At 42.4% G+C, this 13467-nt stretch overlaps 1 pseudogene; it reads left to right on the top strand.

Moving 5' to 3' along the window:
• The first annotated feature begins 1760 nt into the window (after positions 1-1760).
• On the top strand, positions 1761-5675 carry LOC129556558 (heterogeneous nuclear ribonucleoprotein K-like; annotated as a pseudogene).
• The last annotated feature ends 7792 nt before the right edge of the window (positions 5676-13467 follow it).

Genomic DNA, 13467 nt, shown 5'->3' with positions numbered 1-13467 from the left:
CCAGTCCATTTTAATTCACTGATTCCTAGAATGTCGACGTTCACTCTTGCCATCTCCCGTTCGACCACTTCCAATTTGCCTTGATTCATGGACCTAACATTCCAGGTTCCTATGCAATATTGCTCTTTACAGCACCGGACCTTGCTTCTATCATCAGTCATATCCACAACTGGGTATTGGTTTTGCTTTTGCTCCTGCTCCATCCCTTTATTCCTTCTATAGTTATTTCTCCACTGAGCTCCAGTAGCATACTGGGCACCTACCGACCTGGGGAATTTCTCATTCAGTATCCTATCATTTTGCCCTTTGTTGCTGTTCATGGGGTTCTCAAGGCAAGTATACTGAAGTGGTTTGCCATTCCTTTCTCCAGTGGACCACATTCGGCTGTGGTCCATGTGATCAGATCGACTAGTTTCCTGTGATTATGATTTCAGTGTGTCTGCCCTCTGACGCCCCCTAGTAATACCTACGTCTTATTTGGGTTTCTCTTACCTTGGTCGTGGAAAATCTCTTCACAGCCGCTCCAGCAAAGTGCAGCCGCTGTACCTTACCTTGAACGAGGGGTATCTCCTCAAGGCCGCCCCCCCGACCATGAACGCGGAGTAGCTCCTCTCGGCCCTCCTGCGCCCGCGCAGCCACCGCCTGCTGGACGTGAGGTAGCTCCTCTCGGCCGCCGGCCCTGGCTTCAGGCGTGGGGTAGCTCCTCACGGCCACACCTCTTTTTTCGTGGTTCGTTGCGCCGGGGCCGGCGTCTCTCACGTCGCGTCTGCGCCGCCGGGGCCTTTCTTCTCCTCAATTGATCTTGACAGTGTCAGTGTTAGTTGCTCAGTCATGCCTGACTCTTTGCTATTCCATGGACTGTAACCCACCAGACTCCTTGTCCATGGGATTCTCCAGGCAAGTATACTGAGATGGGTTGTCATTTCTTTCTCCACGGGATCTTCCCAACCCAGGGATCAAACCTATGTCTCTTATGTCTCCAGCATTGATAGGTGGTTCTTTACCACTAGTGCCACCTGCAAAGTCCCTCAATGTTTCTTACAGATGTCAATAAGAACATTTACTGTTGCTCAGTTGCTGAGTCTGGTCTGACTGTCTGTGACCCCATGAAATGCAGCACTCCAGGCTTCCCTATCCTTCACTTTCTCCCTGAGTTTGCTCAGATTCATGTTTATTGAGTCAGTGATGCCACCCAACCATCTTGTCCTCTGTGGCTTCCTTCTCCTCTTGCTGTCTATTTTTCCCAGCATCACGGTGTTTTACAATGAGTTGGCCCTTCCTATCAGGTCCCCAAAGTATTGGAATTTCAGCTTCAGCATAAGTCCTTCCAATGAATATTCACGACTGATTTCCTTTAGGATTGATTGCTTTGATCTCCTTGCTGTCGAAGGGACTCGCAAAAGTCTTCTCCAGAACCACAATTTGAAAGCATAATTTCTTAGGCACTCAGTTTTCTTTATGGTTCAACTCTCACATCCATACATGACTACTAGAAAAAAACAGCTTTGACTATATAGACCTTTGTTGACAAAGTGATGTCTCTGCTTTTTAATACACTGTCTAGGTTTATCATAGTTATTCTTACAAGGAGCAAACATCTTTTAATTTTGTGACTGCAGTCACCATCCACATTGATTTTGGAGCCTGAGAAAGTGAAATCTGACAGTTTTCACATTTCCACCACCTATTTGCCATGATGTGATATGACTGGACACCATGGTCTTCATTTTTTGAATGGTAAGAGCATTAAAATAATTATAATGTCAACAGGAAAAAACTTGCAAGGTAAGTCTGGCTATAATTTCCAACAAGGTAGAACTTTCTTAAAAGGAGTTATCTCAAACAAATAAAGAAATCTTTGAATGGCTATCTAGAATGGGATAAATAAAATGGACATTTATGTGATTAAAACAAAATTTGATATTACTACACTACTTCAGGTTAAATAGGCTAAAAGGGACCAGCTACTGGTCCCCAGTGTTAAAAGCCAAGCAAGTCTTTCAATTTACCCCAGTTTTTAAATATATGCTTAAAAGGGCTAGAAAAATTTACACTGAGATATCTGGCAAGCAATTATTTAGTATAACAGTTAGGCCAAAGGGCCTGGGCTCCTTGGTTCAATGACATTCTGGGGATCCCAGAGCTTTTTATTTAAAAGTAGATAAAATGGACAGGGAACAGCAACAGAAACAACAACAAAATTTTTCTAAAACTCCTCCTCTAAGAAAAAAAAACATGTTGATCAGATCCTAAAGAAACCTAAAGTTAAAGGTATAAAAGTCAATGGAATTTAGATGAAAGTATACAAAATTGGTATATTTAAATGGACTTCTATAAGATAATTGCATCTCTTGTTTAATTATATTGTAGGATAGACACATTTCATTAGGGAATAATTCCCCAGTGTGATATCATAAGACAAGGCATATACATTGTCACAAAGAGAATATTAACTGAACACACTAACCAATAGAGTTATTAGAGCTATATAAAGTAAATAAAAGCTAGAAACTATGTTCTCTGTCTCTCAATGACCGGTTGAGGAAGCACTGTGGCACAGGGACGGTAGCCTTGCAGGGCTACTACAGCACTAGGGTGTCAATTGGTCCCACCCAGAACACTTCAGTTCTTCCCTGGAAAGATATATTTAATAACTGATTGGTGTGTCACTTGAATATAAGAAAATGGAAAATGAATAGAGGAAACCTTTACCAAAACCAGTGTCGAATTTGGTAAATGCCCTGCTGAAGATGTGGAAGAGGAACAAGCTTTTAAAAGGGAACCCTCCTACACTGTTGGTGGGAACGCAAACTAGTACAGCCACTATGGAGAACAGTGTGGAGATTTCTTAAAAAACTGGAAATAGAACTGCCATACGACCCAGCAATCGCACTCCTAGGCATACACACCAAGGAAACCAGAATTGAAAGAGACACATGTACTCCAATGTTCATTGCAGCACTGTTTATAATAACCAGGACATGGAAGCAACCTAGATGTCTATCTGCAGACTAATGGATAAGAAAGCTTTGGTACATATACACAATGGCGTATTACTCAGCCATTAAAAAGAATACATTTGAATCAGTTCTAATGAGGTGGATGAAACTGGAGCCTATTATACAGAGTGAAGTAAGCCAGAAAGAAAAACACCGATACAGTATACTAATGCAAATATATGGAATTTAGAAAGATGGTGATGATAACCCTGTATACGAGACAGCAAAAGAGACAAAGATGTATAGAACAGTCTTTTGGACTCTGTGGGAGAGGTCAGGGTTGGATGATTTGGGAGAATGGCATTGAAACATGTATATTTTCATATGTGAAACGAATCACCAGTCCAGGTTTGACGCATGATACAGGATGCTTGGTGCTAGTGCACGGGGATGACATGGAGGGAGGATAAGGGGAGGAGGGAGGTGGGAGGGGGGTTCATGAAGAGGAACACATGTACACCCGGGGTGGCTTCATGTCAGTGTATGGCAAAACCAACCAATATACTATTGTAAAGTAATTAGCCTCCAATAAAAAAAAGAAAAGAATAAATTAAAAAAAAATAAAAGATCTAGAAACACTGATGAGATGGTTGAATTTTGCATTCTGCTTCAGAGCAAGAATGCTGGGGCAGTGATAGGAAAAGGAGGCAAGAATATTAAGGCTGTCTGTACAGAGTACAATGCCAGTGTTTCAGTCCCAGACAGCAGTGATCCCCAGCACAAACTGAGTATCAGTGCTAATATTGAAACGATTGGAGAAATTCTGAAGAAAATCATCCCTACCTTGGAAGACGGCCTGCAGTTGCCATCACCCACTGCAACCAGCCAGCTCCAGTTTGAACCTGATTTTGTGGAATGCTTAAATTGCAAACACTACAAAGGAAGCAACTTTGACTGTGAGATGAGACTGTTGATTCATCAGAGCCCGGCAGAAGGAATTAATGGAGTCAAAGGTGCTAAAATCAAAGAACTTTGAGAGAAAACTCAGACAATAGTCAAGCTTTTCCAGGAATGATGTTCTCCATCTACTGACAGAGTCATTCTTATTGGAGGAAAACATGATAGGTTTGGAGAATGCATAAAGATCATCCTTGATCTTATATCTGAGTCTCCCATCAAATGACAAGCTAAGCCTCACGATCCCAATTTTTATGATGAAATCTATGATTATGGTGGTTTTACAATGATGTTTGATGACCATCGTGGATGTCCTGTGGGAATTCCCATTCAGGGAAGAGGTGGCTTTGATGGAATGCCAGCTTGTCTGGGTGGGGGTTCATGCCTCCCTCCAGAAGAGATTATGATGATATGAGACCTCGTCAAGAACCTCCTCCACCCCCTCCTGGACGAGGTGGCCGGGCGGTAGTAGAGCTTGGAATTTTCCTCTTCCACCACCACCACCACCTAGAAGAAGAGATCTAATGGCCTATTACAGAAGAGGAAGACATGGAGACCGTTACCATGGCATGGTTGGTTTCAGTGCTGATGAAACCTGGGACTCTGCGATAGGTACATGGAGCCCATCATAGTGGCAGATGGCTTCTGAACCACAGGGTGGCTCTGGATATGATTATTCCTATTCAGGGGGTCGTGCCTCATATGGTGATCTTGGTGGACCTATTATTACTACACAAGTAACTATTTCCAAAGATTTGACTGGATCTTATTGGCAAAGGTGGTAAGCTGATTAAAGAAATCTGTCATGAGTCAAAAGCTTTGATCAAAATTGAAGAGCTTTTCAGTTCAGGTCAGTTCAGTAGCTCAGTTGTGTCCGACTCTTTCCGACCCCATGAATCACAGCACGCCAGGCTTCCCTGTCCATCACCAACTCCCGGAGTTCACTCAAACTCATGTCCATCGAGTCGGTGATGCCATCCAGCCATCTCATTCTCTGTCGTCCCCTTCTCCTCCCACCCTCAATCCCTCCCAGCATCAGAGTCTTTTCCAGTGAGTCAACTCGTCGCATGAGGTGGCCAACATATTGCAGTTTCTTTCAGCTTTAGCATCAGTCCTTCCAATGAACACCCAGGATTGATCTCCTTTAGAATGGACTGGTTGGATCTCCTTGCAGTCCAAGGGACTCTCAAGAGTCTTCTCCAGCACCGCAGTTCAAAATCATCAATTCTTCGGCCATCAACTTTCTTAACAGTCCCACTCTCACATCCATACATGACCACAGGAAAAAACATAGCCTTGAGTAGATGGACCTTGGTTGGCAAAGTAATGTCTCTGCTTTTTAATATGCTATCTAGGTTGGTCATAACTTTCCTTCCAAGGAGTAAGCGTCTTTTAACTTCATGGCTGCAATCAGCATCTGCAGTGATTTTGGAGCCCCAAAAAATAAAGTCTGACACTGTTTTCACTGTTTCCCCATCTATTTTCCATGAAGTGATGGGACCAGATGCCATGATCTTCGTTTTCTGAATGTTGAGCTTTAAGCCAAACTTTTCACTCTCCTCTTTCACTTTCATCAAGAGGCCTTTGGGTTCCTCTTCACTTTCTGCCATAAGGGTAGTGTCATCTGCATATCTGAGGTTATTGATATTTCTCCTGGCAATGCCTTTAGAAGGATCCAAAGATCAGATCACTACCATTATAGGAACACAGGACCAGATACAGAATGCACAGTATTTGCTGCAGATCAGTTCGAAGCAGTATTCTGGAATGTTTTTCTAAGACTAGTGAAGAACTGATGGAAAGGGAAATGGCAACCCACTCCAGTACTCTTGTCTAGAGAATCCTGTGGACAGAGGAGCCCGGTGGGCTGCCGTCTATGGGGTCACCCACAGTCAGACAGACTGAAGCGACTTAGCAGCAGCAGCAGCAGTGAAGAACTGAAGGAGTCCTGCATCTTTGTTTTTTTAAGTCTGCTTCTGTTTAAAAAGCCAACATTCCTCTGCTTCATAGGTGTTCTGCAATTGAGATGTAGTAAAATCTTTGCTATTCACCAGATGTAATATTTTAGTTCCTTACAAGCAGGGTTGGGAGTGGGGGAGGGTGCCCAAAAACTAACATTGAAATTTTGGAACAGCAGCACAGTGTGTGAATTTTAATTTTTGTTCATTGTTGGTGGTTTAAAGAGGTCCCTAACCCCACACATGTAATTATTGTGAACATTTTGCTTTATGGTCACTGTAACATTTGGGGTGGTGGGACAAGGAGGAAAAGTAACAGTAGTCCATATGTCTCTGGCTTCTATTCAGAGCAGTGTGCAGAATGTAATGCTCTTTTGTAAGAAACATTTTATGATTTTTAAAATAAATTTAGTGAACCTGTTTTTGGTGGTCATTTTTTTAAAAGATGGTCATTTTCCAAATGGCTGAATTCCCCCAACCTACCCCCAAATGGAACTCTAAGTTTAATTATCAGCCTTCTTTTGGATATAAATAAATGGCATCTCTTCTTGGACTTAGGCAAAATATCTTGACATACTCAGTTCTGATGATTCTTAACAATTTGAAAGCCCATTGCTTGGGAGGAAATTCAACCACACATTCATGCTTATAATAAGCTGGGGATTTTTGTTTGTTTTTGCAAATACTTGTCCCTACTTTGCAATGATTTTCTGTTTGTGAAAAATCAAGGTGGGGAGCAACACATTTGATGGAATAGTGGTATAAGTATATACCAGAAGCTTAATAGCAAGCTTTATTAATCAGAATAATACTTGGTTATCGAAGTGACTAATGATAAATTCTGATTGTTTTTATTAGATAATTTCTCACCTATAGATTTAAGCTATCAGATTGGTTGTGTCTCTTAGCTAAACTCTGTAAAATGTATACATCTGTATGTATATATTCTTGTTTTTCCTCTGTATGCAAATTGAAAGAAAAAGATGTACCATTTCTCTGTTGTATGTTGGGTACTATGTAGGAAATGTTTGTGAACAATTCAAAAAAAGATGAAAAAAATTACTGTGGATGTTTTGTGCAGTATCTCTTGGCATTTGCATAAGTAGCTAAAAGTTCACTATCAAATAAAACTCCCATAATGCTAGATTTAATGTGTGCCCAATTTTGAACAAGGGTTGATTGACACCTGTAACATTTGTTAAAAAGTTCCTCTTGTAAGGAAATAAAATAATCTTAAATTATGTTAAAAAAAAAAAGAAAGAAACTAACAAAGTCTGGGGAGGGAGGTGGGAGGGGGGTTCAAGTTGGGGAACACATGTACACCCGGGACAGATTCATGTCAATGTATGGCAAAACCAATACAATAATGTAAAGTAATTAGCCTCCAATTAAAATTAAAAAAACAGTTACACACATATACAAGGGTTAATAAGATAAAGATAGTGATTTTGGGGGTACTCTTTCTACCCCCTTCTGATGTCTATGTCAGACGCTTTCTCTTTCTCCCTTATACTTTAATAAAACTTTATTACACAAAAACTCCGAGGGATCAAGCCCCGTCTTTGGACCCAGACTGAGTTCTTCTCCTCTGGAGGCCAAGAATTCTGGTGTCTTTGCATGATTCAGCAACAACCTTTCATCTTGGGGGCTCCTCCAGGATTCTTCAGGACAAGGTAAGGATGCTTAGAGCTCTAGTTCTTCCTAGTGAACACGTTTTCTGCTGTACTTTACTAACTATACGGTGTGCTTGTGTGAATGAATGAAACGCTCTGCGTGAAGCAAGTGAGGAGCCCTGCTCTGCGGTTCCGTGGTGATCTTATATGGCTTACGACAGAAACTTGTTGGGGGTTTACCGACTGCCAATGCCAAGAGGCACCCAATGTCTCCTTCCGGAAATGGTCAGAAATGGGCAAAGCATATGGACCAAACTTTCCTTTCTCGGTCAAATTTTTCAGTCTCTTTGACCATTTCATAACTCATTGGAAATTAGAAGTACTAACCTAATTTGTCAGATGATAGACTTTCAAGAGACTTGTGATCTATGCTGTTACTGTGTACTATGACTTAGGTCCCAAACTTGGATTGGTAGTCAGGAAGCTCCTAGCCTCGCTAGGAATCGAAAGTTTGGACATTAGATGTAGCTCTAGCTACAAGAGCATCTCTGAGTTTAAAGGTTACTCAGATTGTAATTACAATGGGTTTTTTTTTCCTTTGCTAATGCTGGCTCTTAGTGGACCAGAGTAGACTCTTATACTGGTGTGGTGACGCTTGGAAGAAACATCTTGGTTTTATGTTCGTATTGGTCTTATTGTGGTCAGGAATATACTCAGGATCGTGCACAGGCACTCAGGTGACGAACGGTGTCCCCAGCGGTCTTAGCCTGGCAGGTATTTCGGAAGGTTACTCTGATTGCACCCTGGGTGGCATCAGAGGTAATGGTGAAGAGCTGGATGTCAATTAGGGATGCCATCAGGTCTACCCCTGGTACATCCCCATCCCATCTCAGTGGTAGAACCGGGAGGGACGAGTACGGTGCCTGCGTTGGTAAGGGATAGATTAAGTCCGACCAGGAAAGAAAAGCTTTGGTGTAAGGTCTGTCTACACCCCCATCTAGAGCAGGGAGGGACGCCTCCAGTAGAAAGATGGCTCTGGTTGCTTTTTTTCTCTCTTACAGATGGGAGCTAACAATTCCAGTCTCACTCCTTTGAACTGTATCCTGAAAAACTGGGATAGATTTGATCCCCAGGGCTTAAAGAAGACACCTGGTCTTCCTGTGTGATACTGCATGGCCACAGTATCCATTGGAGGATAGTGAACGGTGGCCTGTTGGAAGTTCTCTTAAGTATAATACTGTTTTACAATTAGACCGGTTCTGTAAAAAACAAGGGAAATGTGTAGAAGTAGCATATGTGTTGCCCTTTTTCTCTCTGAGAAATATGCCAGATTTATGTCCTAAGGGTATAGATTTGGGTGTGACTCCTTTAGCTCCCTCCTGTCCTCCTACTTTGCTAGATGAGATGGAGGACAAGAGACAAAGAGATAAAGAAAAGCAGGTTTCTCCAATATGTCCCTGGGATCATATGCACAGAGCAGTAAGAGAGACTGAGGAACAGCCACACAAGTTGTTGCCTCTTCATGAAGCACCCACCAGGAGAGATAATCAGTCTATGGGAGTTAATAAGCCTTTTTCTTATCAAGAAATACAAAGAATCAAGGAGGATCTGGGAGACTATTTAGAGGACCTAGAAAAATATATTAAAGCTTTTAAAGATGTTACTCTGCATTATGACCTTACTTGGAAGGATGTGATGTATATCTTGGGACAAACACTGACTCCCAACTCAAAGAGTCGAGTTTTGGGAAAAGCGGTTGCTTATGGAGATGAATAGCTTGGTAATGAATCAGGAGGGAAGAGGGAGGACGAGATAGCAGCCCGCCCCACTGGGAATCAAGTGGTCCCAATTACAGAACCAGACTGGGACTACAATACAGCTAAGGGAAGATGGGATCAGAGTCATTTTGTCAGATGTATTCTTGAAGGACTCAGACAGGCACAAGCTAAGCCTTTAAACTATGGCAAATTGGCAGACATAGAACAGGAGGAGAAGGAAGCTCCTGGTAAATTCCTAAATAGACTGAGAGAAGCTTTTTGCAGATTCACTGAGATTGATCCCATAAGTGAAGAGGGAAAAGTGATCATAAAGGATAAATTTCTCACTCAGTCAGCTCCAGATATCCGCCGTAAGCTATTAAAATGGGCGTATGGACCAAATCAGTCTTTAAATACTCTGTCACAACTGGCTCAGACAGACTATTATGGTAGAGAATATGAGGAAAAGAAAGAAAGGCAGAAAAAGACAAAGGAAAAGGCAGAAGCCTCCATAATGGCTATGAAAAAACATTCGTAAACAGCCTGAGAAAAATGCCCAGAGGGTCCCAGGTGAAAAAGGATGGGCTTGCTATTACTGTGGAAAGGAGGGGCACCTCAAGCGGGATTGCCCTCAGGCATTTAAGCTGCCCCCGGCACCATGTCCAGTCTGCAAAGGACCACACTGGAGGATAGACTGCCCCCAGAGGCGTAGGTCTCCGGGTCAGACTCTCAAGATAATCAGGACTGAAGGTGCCCGGGAGTCCCCACACAAGCTCCTGTCCTAATTACACCTGAGGAACCCCGGATATTAATAACTGTGGGAGGCCAATCAGTCGATTTCCTTTCAGACACTAGGGCAACTTACTCTGTGCTTACTGAAGCCCTTGGCCCACTTTCTTCCCGATCCTCTTCCGTAATGAGACTGTCTGGACGAGCCAAAACGTATTACTTCAGTGTTTCTGTCAGTTGTGACTGGGATTCGGTGCTATTTTCGCACGAGTTTCTGATTGTTCCAGAGTCTCCCTCACCCCTTTTGGGGAGGGATATACTGAGCAAGGTCCATGCCTCTGCTTTCATGAGTATGGAGCCCTCCCTGTCTCTCCCTTTAATTGAACAAAATGTAAGTCCTAGATTATGGGCTGAAGGAAAATCTGTGGGTCGAGCACAAAATGCTATTCTGTAGTTGTCAACCTCAAACAGTACAGTACAGTACAGTTCAGTCGCTCAGTCATGTCCGACTCTCCGCGACCCCATGAATCACAGCACGCCAGGCCTCCCTGTCCATCACCAACTCCCGGAGTACACTCAAACTCATGTCCACAAAGTCGGTGATGCCATCCAGCCATCTCATTCTCCATCGTCCCCTTCTCCTCCTGCCCCCAACCTTTCCCAGCATCAGAGTCTTTTCCAGTGAGTCAACTCGTCGCATGAGGTGGCCAAAGTATTGCAGTTTCAGCTTTAGCATCAGTCCCTCCAATGAACATCCAGGATTGATCTCCTCTAGAATGGACTGGTTGGATCTCCTTGCAGTATAAGGGACTCTCAAGAGTCTTCTCCAACACCACAGTTCAAAAGCATCGATTCTTCGGCGATCAGCTTTCTTCACAGTCCAACTCTCACATCCATACATGACCACGGGAATTTCCACATAAGAAACAGTATCCACTGAAACCTGAGGTTAAAGAAGGGTTAAAACCTATCATTGAGAATTTAAAAGAACAGGGACTATTAGTTCCCCGTAACAGTCCATGCAACACTCCTAGTCTGGGTATAAAGAAATCAAATGGTAAATAGAGACTAGTCCAAGATTAACAAATAGTAAATTAGGCTGTATTTCCTTTCCACCCCATGGTGCCTAATCCTTATACTCTATTGTTTGAAATTCATGAATGAACTAAATATTTCTCAGTAACTGATTTAAAAGATGCCTTCTATTCAGTCCCTTTGGCAGAGAAAAGTCAATTTCTATTTTCCTTTGAAGACCCTACACAGCCAGCTTCTCAGTTAACCTGGACAGTTTTGCCCCAGGGATTTTGGGACAGTCCGCACTTGTTGGGACAAAGTTTGTCATGGGATCTACAAAACTTTAATAGTTCTGAAGCGGTGGTGTTACAATATATAGATGATATTTTGCTCTGTGCTGAGACAGAGGAAGCTTGTTCATGAGCCTCAGAAGATTTCATAAACTTTCTGGCAGGCTGTGGTTACAAGGCATCAAGAGAAAAGGCTCAGCTTTGTTAGATATCTGGGCCTAATCATATCACAAGGGACTAGGGCCATAAGCCCTGAGAGAATTAAACCTGTCCTAAATCATTCCCAAGATGTCTGGCTCTAGGTGAGTGATCACACCATCATGATTATCTTGGTCGTGAAGATCTTTTTTTATACAGTTCTTCTGTGTATTCTTGCCACCTCTTCTTAATATCTTCTGCTTCTGTTAGGGGCATAACATTTCTATCCCTTATTGAGCCCATCATTGCATGAAATGTTCCCTTGGAATCTCTAATTTTCTTGAAGAGACCTCTTGTCTTTCCTATTCTGTTGTTTTCCTCTATTTCTTTGCATTGATCACTGAGGAAGGCTTTCTTATCTTTCCTTGCTAGTCTTTGGAACTCTTCATTCAGATGCTTATATCTTTCCTTTTCTCCTTTGCTTTTCGCTTCTTTTCTTTTCACAGCTATTTGTAAGGCCTCCTCAGACAGCCATTTCGCTCTTCTGCATTTCTTTTCCATGGGGATGGTCTTGGTCCCTGTCTCCTGTACAATGTCACGAACTTCCGTCCATAGTTCATCAGGCACTCTATCTATCAGATCTAGTCCCTTAAATCTATTTCTCACTTCCACTGTATAATCATAAGGGATTTGATTGAGGTCATATCTGAATGGTCTAGTGGTCTTCCCTCCTTTCTTCAGTTTAAGTCTGAATTTGGCAATAAGGAGCTCATGATCTGAGCCACAGTCAGCTCTTGGTCTTGTTTTTGCTAACCGTATACAGCTTCTCCATCTTTGGTTGCAAAGAATATAATCAATCTGATTTTGGTGTTGACCATATGGTGATGTCAATGTGTAGAGTCTTCTCTTGTGTTGTTGGAAGAGGGTGTTTGCTATAACCAGTGCATTTTCTTGGCAAAACTCTATTAGCCTTTGCCCTGCTTCATTCTGTGCTCCAAGGCCAAATTTGCCTGTTACACCAGGTGTTTCTTGACTTCCTACTTTTGCATTCCAGTCCCCTATAATGAAAAGGACATCTTTTTTGGGTGTTAGTTCTAAAAGGTCTTGTAGGTTTTCATAGAACTGTCCAACTTCAGCTTCTTCGGCATTACTGGTTGGGGCATAGGCTTGGATTACCGTGATATTGAATGGTTTGCCTTGGAAATGAACATAGATCACTCCGTCATTTTTGAGATTGCATCCAAGTACTGCATTTCGGACTCTTTTGTTGACCATGATGGCTACTCCATTTCTTTTAAGGGATTCCTGCCCACAGTGGAATGTGAAGTAAAGTGGGCCTTAGAAAGCTTCACTACAAACAAAGCTAGTGGAGGTGATGGAATTCCAGTTGAGCTATTTCAAATCCTGAAAGATGATGCTGTGAAAGTGCTGCACTCATTATGCCAGCAAATTTGGAAAACTCAGCAGTGGCCACAGGACTGGAAAAGGTCAGTCTTCATTCCAATCCCAAAGAAATGCAATGCCATAGAATGCTCAAACTACTGCACAACTGCACTCATCACACACGATACTAAAGTCATGCTCAGAATTCTCCAAGCCAGGCCTCAGCAATACGTGAACCGTGAACTTTCAGATGTTCAAGCTGGTTTTGGAAAAGGCAGAGGCACCAGAGATCAAATTGCCAACATCTGCTGGATCATGGAAAAAGCAAGAGAGTTATAGAAAATCATTGATTTCTCCTTCATTGACTATGCCAAAGCCTTTGACTGTGTGGATCACAATAAACTGTGGAAAATTCTGAAAGAGATGGGAATTTCTTCAGACCACCTGACCTGCCTCCTGAGAAACCTGTATGCAGGTCAGGAAGCAACAGTTAGAACTGGACATGGAACAACAGACTGGTTCCAAATAGGAAAAGTAGTATATCAAGGCTGTATATTGTCATTCTGCTTATTTAACTTCTATGCAGAGTACATCATGAGGAACGCTGGGCTGGAAGAATCATAAGCTGGAATCAAGATTGCCAGGAGACATATCAATAACCTCAGATATGCGAATGACACCACCCTTAT

Source organism: Moschus berezovskii, chromosome 13, assembly GCF_049115385.1.
Source record: "Moschus berezovskii isolate FMDL1 chromosome 13, NW_MosBer_1.0, whole genome shotgun sequence".
NCBI lineage: Eukaryota > Metazoa > Chordata > Mammalia > Artiodactyla > Moschidae > Moschus > Moschus berezovskii.
Note: the sequence above shows the minus strand (reverse complement) of the source record. Positions and strands in the feature narration are given on the sequence as shown.